This window comes from Ixodes scapularis, unplaced genomic scaffold (genome assembly GCF_016920785.2).
Source record: "Ixodes scapularis isolate PalLabHiFi unplaced genomic scaffold, ASM1692078v2 PGA_scaffold1__304_contigs__length_218370807, whole genome shotgun sequence".
Lineage (NCBI taxonomy): Eukaryota > Metazoa > Arthropoda > Arachnida > Ixodida > Ixodidae > Ixodes > Ixodes scapularis.
The window spans coordinates 39,284,899-39,293,693 of NW_024609846.1; positions in this window are offsets into that span (position 1 = coordinate 39,284,899).

Here is an 8,795-nt window from a genome sequence, read left to right on the forward strand (position 1 = left end):
AAGCCTTGTTGTTTTGTCTTTTTTTTTTTTTTACCGTTCCGTGTGTTCGGTTACTATGCAAGTCCTTCACCCAACTCTCCTGTGTTTTTTCCCTTTCTTCGACATTAGTGAGTCAGTATATTTAGTTTTGTTGAGGCGTGAATCTTTTTATCACTAGTTGACACTGTTCACCTGAAGAATAAACTCGAAACCATTTTCTTTCTTAACCCTTTAACAAGTGAATTACGAGACATATGACTAGTAATTTATTTCTTGCTTTGTTCTTGCTTTTATAAACCTAGAGAGTCTACAATAAAAGTATAAAAGCGTTGGCACTAAAAATGCTAGAAAAGAACATGTAACGTCAACAATCGTTTTTTTATCTAACCAGGTATGAAAAATGTTGAAAAATCGGGATGGTTCTCATAACCTCCTCTTGGTGCTTCTCACAACTTCACATCTAAATAAACGAAATTAAGCAGTTCCTTCCCTTTTTAAGGCATAAGAACGCCTTGCATTTTGTGCACTTGAAGATAGAGACGTCTTCAGGGTAATGTGAGATGTCCTCGAACTTTTACTCAGGGTGATAGCTCCTTGCACTGCTCTTCTGCGGCAACTGGCCTGTTACCTGTATTGTCGAACCTACAGTCATATGTTGGCATGGCATGATTTTATATTGCGTTGTTGTTCTAAAGACTTCGCAGAGGATGCTTTCCTACAGGACGCGTAGAGTTTAATCGGAGAGTGATTTTTAGTGAGTTTCCAACACTAACGCGGAGAGGTTCAGTGGCACCGTTTTTTCCTCCTAGTACCGCACAGTCCCTTTTATAAACTAACAATGTATTCACACTGCAAGCGTCAATAACATATGTAAAAAAAGTTAAAGGCGCTTACAATTCCCAGTAACACCGAATAAAATCGCAGCTCTTGAGGAAGATGAGGAGGGAAGGATACGGAGGGGAGGATATATGCCCTCCTACCCCTCCTTACCCTCCCCTCCTCCTCGCCTGCTGCCCTCCCATTTAGCGGGAAATTTTCGCCAAATTTCCTGCTAAATTTAGATACAACAGGAAATTTTAGAATAACATACGCAATTTTAGCGCACGCTAGCGCAAAATTTAGCGCTTGCGTTAGCGCACGCTATGCACGAGCGTTTTAGAATGGCGTTTCTCTGCTGCGACGCAAAAGCCCAAGCATCTCGCAGTTGCAACGCCACCAAGATAAAGTCACTATTTTTATTTCACACGTGAAATTCTGTAAATTGAGAAAAGGTAAGTTTTTTTGTCCACAGTAACATTTTACATTTGTTTACAAGAATCCGCTCGGCCAGCGCGTGCCATTTGCCTAGGGAAAGGGGCTACTAGTAATACTGCTGCCTGCTGTCGATTTACTAGATTGCAGAACGGAATTCTTTTTTTTTTCTGCTGTAGTCCGTTGCAACTGAAGAAGGTAGGGCGAGGGAAAGGAAGGCCGGGGAGGAGAAGCAGGCGGAACGCTGGAGAGAAGAGGAGGTTTCCCCCTCCCCTCTCCAACCTTCTGTCTGTCTCTACTGGCAAAAAAAAAAATAAAAAAAAAAATAAACATTTCCCTACCCGTGCACATCACAGATGGGCAGTCGGACGAGCGACCCGGGCAGCCGCGAAGCGGTCCTCTGGGCGCAAACGATCCAGACTATTTTTTCATACTATAGCTTTAGAATTGAAAGTTCATTTGCAATGGGTAGCAGTCTGTGATCCGCGGTACACTATGCGAACAGTGCCGGGGAAAGCTTTTTTACCCTTGGTTTCGGGGGAGAAACAAATGCGCTCCCTGGCAGCAGTGGAGGCCAGCCACGTAGAAGTGCTTTCGCGCGAGCTGTGTGCCGAGAGAACTAGTGTCACATGGAACATTCTCACTTATGCTCGAAATACTTTTTAGCCGCGTGCTTCAACTTGACTATCCTTCTGCAGCTAGAACAGCTCCAAGCGCTGACTCCAGCCGGCTGTGACCATCACAACATCCGTACAAACGGGAGCGCAAACAATATCTTAAAAAAAGTGAACAGTCGACACTTGGCGCAGTCAGAGTTGTTGCTCACAATTGCCTCAGAGGATTTTTATTTTCATAAATATTATATTCTCTTCGGACATCGAATCTAGCTCGGGCTACTCTCGGAGTTCCTCTCAGGCGGCCGATCTGTCGAAGACGAGAATCTAAACAAAGTCCAAGTCTGAGTTTAGACATTATTTTTGACACAGTGTTTTTCGTGTCTCATGTTACATATTACATCTGGCAGCTCATTGGAAGACATGCCAGTGCAGTGTAGCTTTTAACAGCACCAGCATTCTTGCCAGAAAAAAAACAATTCTCATGCACGCGAAATGCTCGAGGCGCTCGCCACGAGGAGCACGCGAAGGAATGCGTGAGCACCCCATCAATCACCGTACACAAAAAAGAAAGACAAAACCAACGAAATGTAACGCCCCCCAAAAAAACAGCACGAGCTTGTGGCGGGTTAGTTTAAAAAACAATAATTGTCTAGGGATTCTGTGTAAATGCTTTGTATATTTTTGTATGAGTGTAAATATTGGAAGAGATCTTTATTAGTGGAATAGGGTAATTTATATAATAGGTTTATCGTGCTCTACTTGGGACTAAAAATTGAAGGAGCAAACGCGCAAGCAAGAAGTTTACGCTAAAACATCGTTGGTAGTCAGCTGTGTGTCCTATCCTGTCCTTTCTTTCTTTGTGTTCTAGTTTAATTCTGAAGTTCAAGCTGATATATTTACAGTATGTGCCAACAAGCTCAACTCTTAATCGTTATTGTAATCCTTACACCCCTTGTCACATATACAACATTCCAAAACTTCAGTTCGCCGTGCAGCCCACTGACGTCAAACTGACGGCCCCAACTTTTACGAGAGGCTTGATGACGGCGCAATATATGTTATTAAACAGCTAAAGTACCCATCAAAAAGTACCGAAAAACAAAAAAACAAAATAACGAGGTTTTGCAGTACGGCAAAAAAAAGAAAAAAAAAAGATTACTTTTTCTTTTTTTTACAGTCATTAACACTTACTTAAGCTATTTTATTAAGTTGCACAACTCGGCTATCAAGCCGCTCGAGAAAGTTGCATGCGGCGGTTGAACGTCAGTGCGTATTACAGTCTATCTGAAGTTTATGGTGTTGTATGCTATGCAAAACCTGCCTATTAACATAATCGGCGTGTTTGGGGGTTTTATTTATTCCTCTATCTAAAACAAATATTTTAATATACTGTACATTTGTTGTACCGTGTTATTTCCAACATTGCTGTCCATCTGGCCAAAACTGCGCGTTTTAAGCGCTCGTCACAAACGGCCGGCTAACACAGACGCGCTTTTAATGCTTCGAACGTTTCTTTATTTGCTTTGTAATTACATGAAAGCAAATAAGGGTTTTCTGTCTTTTTAAAGTGCTTGGAATAAATGGTCATGTTCCTTGTAACGGCCTTAAAACGCGAACCCATGCCCGATTTGTATTGCTCGACATACCATTGCGCGACGAGTTATCTCATCCTTATGGCGAAGAATGGACTTTCCGTAGGCCGTCTTAGAGAGTTATTCATTATTAGCCGGAGCGTTTTCCGTCACGTTGAGCACAGATTGAGCTGGCGGCCATGCACAAGACCAGAAATTCGCAGCGTATGCGATATACGAAAAGTCCGTAATGAAATTAGACCTCCCGGTTCTTTGTGCAAGGTTGTTGCAAGGCGGAGCACAAGCATTCCTTTTTCACGCGCTCGCTTTCTTCGTTAAAACGGCTTCAGGCATCAAGGCCAGCAGTCCCTGCCACCGTTTCCGCGCTATCGTCGCCTCTGCCGTCCCCGCGCTCCTGGTTCTCCGTTCGTCCGCGGGAGGGCGAGTGGCGCGCTGGAGTTGCGAATAGAGAATGCCATGAAAAAAATCGCCTGCTGTTGGGAACGCAGGAGTCACAGCCTCGTGTAAACAATATATTGGGCACAAACATCGGTTGCGTTATGAAGAATGGTCATTGTGTATCTTTTACAATCCTGTAACTTGCGTTAATTAAAAAAAAATTGCTTATTGTTACGTGTCAACGCGGCCTTCGCGTGTGCTTGGATTACATGAATTACACAAGAATACATGATTTTTTCACTTGCTGTAAACATGTTTCAAAAGAAACCAAGTTATGTTTGCTAAGGTTAAAACAAATAGCTGAAAAATACCTTGCGAGAAAAGAGCCTGTTCACTTATGTACGTTTTTGATGAAAAGTTTAAGTTTAGTTGCGCTATCTTACGTTTCCAATAGTTGAATAAAAACATCCCAGTATTCCAACATCATGCGTTTTCTTGCAGGCATGCAGGCATAGTTTCACTTGAGCCCTGTGAAGAATGAAAATGATGACATACCATCGATCAGAATTGATAACGGAACAAGTTCCGTTTCAAATATTCGTGCCATAAGTGGGCTAAAGATATAATAAAAAAAGAAAATGTGTTGTCAAAGTACAACAGTTGCATTAAATTGCTGATCTACAGCTGAGAGACTAGTCACCAATTGAGTCAGTCTAACTTCAGGATGTATGAATATGCACACAAACACACACACTCACACACATACACATATTACTGATTTGCATGTTCATGAATAATATTTATGTGGTTAAGAAACTTGTCATTGTGCCTCGGCACTCAAACAAATAAGTGTGAAAAGTGTAACACTGTGGAAATACCGGTTCGAGTCGATTAGCACAGCGTCATTCCTATCTTTAGCACACTTAATAAGACCGGTTGTCGGGGCAGTCTTTTCCACTGGAATTTTTTAAAAAAAGGTGCAGTGCTATTTGATTCGAACCGGTAAAACCTTAGAGAATCGGCAAAGCGAAGGAGTAACCCCGTTCGGGCTCATTTTATTACTTGTTTCACATTTCATAAAGATTTTTTTTTAAATTTTTCTAAGCTCAGGCTTTGTTGAGCATCGCTTAGAGGGAATTCTCGGCAGTTCGTCCTTCTTTCCCGTTATTATTTTTAATGTGGAAGAGAAATCTTACTGGAAATCATTTCAAATCTAGTTTCCATCTTTTTTATACCTTTTCCGTCGGAAAAGAACGTCAGTTCTGCGATCAAAGAAACGCGAACGAGGACGGAATGTCCGCACGTCCTTTGACTATAATACCGGATTTCGGCACGATTGGATCTGTGTTGTCCCTAAAGGCTCTACTATTTAAAGGCAATAACGTATCTTCCCGCCGCGACTTAGTGCCGCGTAATAAGATGCCACTTGTTTGAATAAAAACTGGCAACGTATGAGACGTGGAGAGAAGGCAAAAAACGTACTCCATCGCCTTACTGAGCATTGGTCATATGTTTTTTATGAACGAAATGTAAATAAATATCTCGAATTCTTTTATAAAACAAATGTGTGCGTGTGCTTGGAAAACGTTCTGAATACATTTGGAGAACTATATACTAATGAAATTATATAAAAGCATAATAGACTAGGAAATACCTGGCCTCTAAACGTAACTCCTAAGTAGAATCCGGATTGAAACGTTTTGACTATGTTCATATCAATAAAAAACAAGATTGCTTTTTTAGAATTGCGGGTCATTAAGTCGTGCTTTATGAATTGATCTATATTCAAACAAACGCTTTTTTATTTCAAAGAAAAAAATGCTTCAACCTAAAATGTTATTTAGATGATTTTTGTTTGGCTATATAAAGCACAAATGTGTTCAATTAAAACAGAAAGCAATAATCTTTAACACAAAATCGCCAATATTTGTTTGTGCTGCTCGAAAAAAATATGTGGAAAGGAAGGTATACACCACGTTTCGGGCGGACGACATTCCTCAACTACTCACTTGAAGAAGGGCGTCCGCCCGAAACGTCGTGTATACCTTCCTGTCCAAGTATGTTTTGAGTAGCACAACCATATATTTGCGATTTCGTGTTCAAGGTCATTGTGCTCGGCAGCGCCACATTCTCTTGGATAATATTAGGAGGTAAGAAGTTTAAGATGCAGAATGTAAAAAAGCTAGTTAAATTAATATGTGTACCCTTGCATTTAAAACATTAGCAAGAATAGAACCAGCAACTTAGGCTGCGGTGGACATACCTTGCATCGAAAAGGATCATCCACGTTTTAGAAACAGGATGAATACTTCGTGCACAGGTTGCCTACACCACAGGCATCAAAGTGCATTTGCTCCTCCACTCGCAAGCATCCACCTCTTTCTGCATCCTGCGTTTTGTACATAATCTTTATGAGAAGGAGCTCGTACCGTTGTTCAGGTTTAATACCTAAGCAGAAGACGAACATATCCGCTATTCCGAGGATAGAATCGGCCTCTACACCAGCGGTCATTGCATGACAATTTCTTGTACAAAAAAAAGTGGCGTGAACAGTAGAGCTGCACACTACGAAGACAATGATTGTGTTTGCTGTAGCGCTCTGGTCAGCCCTCTCTTGAACAGAAAGTAAAATCAACACTCGCTTCCAATTCTGGCAGAACGTGCCTGCAGTGCCCTGAACAAATTTGGATAGGCGCACTGTTTTAAAAATTGCGACCCGTCTGCCTCTGTCTCTCTGCTCGAAGACGCCGCAGTTTCTTGAAAAGTATGACCACTCTTAAACCAAGAATATGGCGATGACGAACACGGATGTTACGACGTGGGGACTCCTTTTTCGCGTTTAGGTGGGTGATGCCCTGTAGAATTTCGGCTCGATAATTTTTGGGGTGCCTCGTTTTGAGGTGTGCAGGGCCGTTTAGCAGCATGGAGGTGACTGCACACTTGTTAACTTACGGACGATATCCTGAGCTTACAATAACCACTCCTTTGCTCACTTAGACGAGACCTTACGATTGGTGTTTTTGTTCTCTGAATTTCACAAACCATTAATTGGTGACCGATGTTTGGCAGCTGCCGCAAAGCACTATGGGTATTCTCACTTCCTCTTTGTGGCTAGCGGCCGGAGCATGACCATAGCGGCTATGGCAGTGTGTGCGGTTATTGAACTCCATCGATTCGAGGTAGCCTTTTTTTCTGCTGCCAGGCGAGTTACGAAATTTTGAGCGCCTGAAGCGGCTTCTAGGGGTATGTTAGGTAGGAATACGTACGGAGAAGCATCGAGAACGGCCAGGAAAGCGCCGAGTGCGGCCGGCAGCTAGCTGCGCTCGGGTCGCACTTTCTGTATCGTCGTAGGACACTTGAAGCTAGGTTAGCTATTTTGTTTTCCTTTCAAGCCAGCTTTCTTCATTGCGCATCGCTTATTTTTTTATGGTTAAGTTAGATCAGATCTTTGAATTAAAAAGGTCCGACTGCTAATCTACGCCGTGGGACTCGGCTAGCTGAAATACTCAATGGGAGCATTGGCGTACATTTCTCGCGCGAACGAAACGGCACTTTCGTACTGAGGTTCGTTTGGACGACGGTGTTTCTGTACTCCGCGTAAGTCGTACCCCGTGTATTATGAACCCTATTGAAACATCTCATTTGTAGGAGACATTTTTGTGTCGAATTCACACATATGAATCGTACAAGATATGTATGAACATATAAGAGCCATTTAAGAACTAAATGAGAACTATATAAGACATATAAGAACCATATAAGAAACCTGTGAGAAGTTACATATAAGTTTTTTGTATGGTTCTATATGTTTTAAAATATTTTATATAGTTATTATGTGGTTCTTATATGTTCTTATATATCTTGTATGATTCATAGGTGTTTATTGGACGAAAGAAAGTTCTCATACAAATGGCTTTTTCACTGGGAAACCTCTTCCTGTACTTTTTTTTAAGGATGTCGAGTAAGATAACATGCATAAACGCACACAGATTTTGACATGGGCTACGGAGGGTCGCACAGTGCATATAAACTAAATATTTTGCTTGAAGAGTCGCATTTGCTTGGACCCCTATCATTCGTCGACACTGACGTTTGATGGACGCTCGTGACGGAAACCGCACGGTGTTGCCACGTTTTCTCGCGCGTGTTTCATTTGGGCGCGAGCGTGCCGTGCAGCTCTGATCAGGCCCATACTTTACACCGCTTCGCGGCAACAGTCTCAGCCAGCTCTTTACAGAAAAAGATAACCTGAGCTGTTGATATAACGAACTATAGATCGTTAAATAGTCTGTCAATGAAACGGTCTATCGACGAAACGTCGTGCGATACACTGATAGCCTGCGAGATCGCAGGCAATTTGACGTCTGCTCATTTCCTGTTCTTGCGGTTGCCTCGTACGACAAGCAGTGCTCACCCCTTCGCCGACTAGTCGATTCCTTTTTCATGTTGACATGAGATTTTGTTCGAAATTTTAATTTCGCGCGCCCTTACCTGAACAAAGCGAGAACACGTTGTACTGACCAGTTATAAATTGTGCCGGTCCTAAACCGGCACCAACGCTTGCTGCACCCAGACACCTCGCTTTGTTTTTCGTTCCAAGGAAACCGGAACATCATTTGTTGTAAATTGCTTGCATTAGAACAATGTACCGCGGAGCTGTGAAGCTTTTTCAAAGCAAATACTGCACGGCTGCCAAATTTAGAAGGGCTCTCGATGCAGCTGAACGTACCATGACCGGCACCAGACGAACCGGAAGCCTCATGTGACGACTCGTTTCGGATGACAAAACATCCGTCTACAACCCTGGTAACCTTTAGACCAGGGGTCCGCAAACTGTTCCTGCAGCGGGACAAATCGCCGCAAAGTGGGGCGTAGGAGGCCGGACGGAGAAACGGAGATTGGGGGAGGGAAGGGGGGGGGGGGGGGGTTCTTTGAGAATTGCATTTACGGAATCCATCAGATTCTAAGCGTGATATGC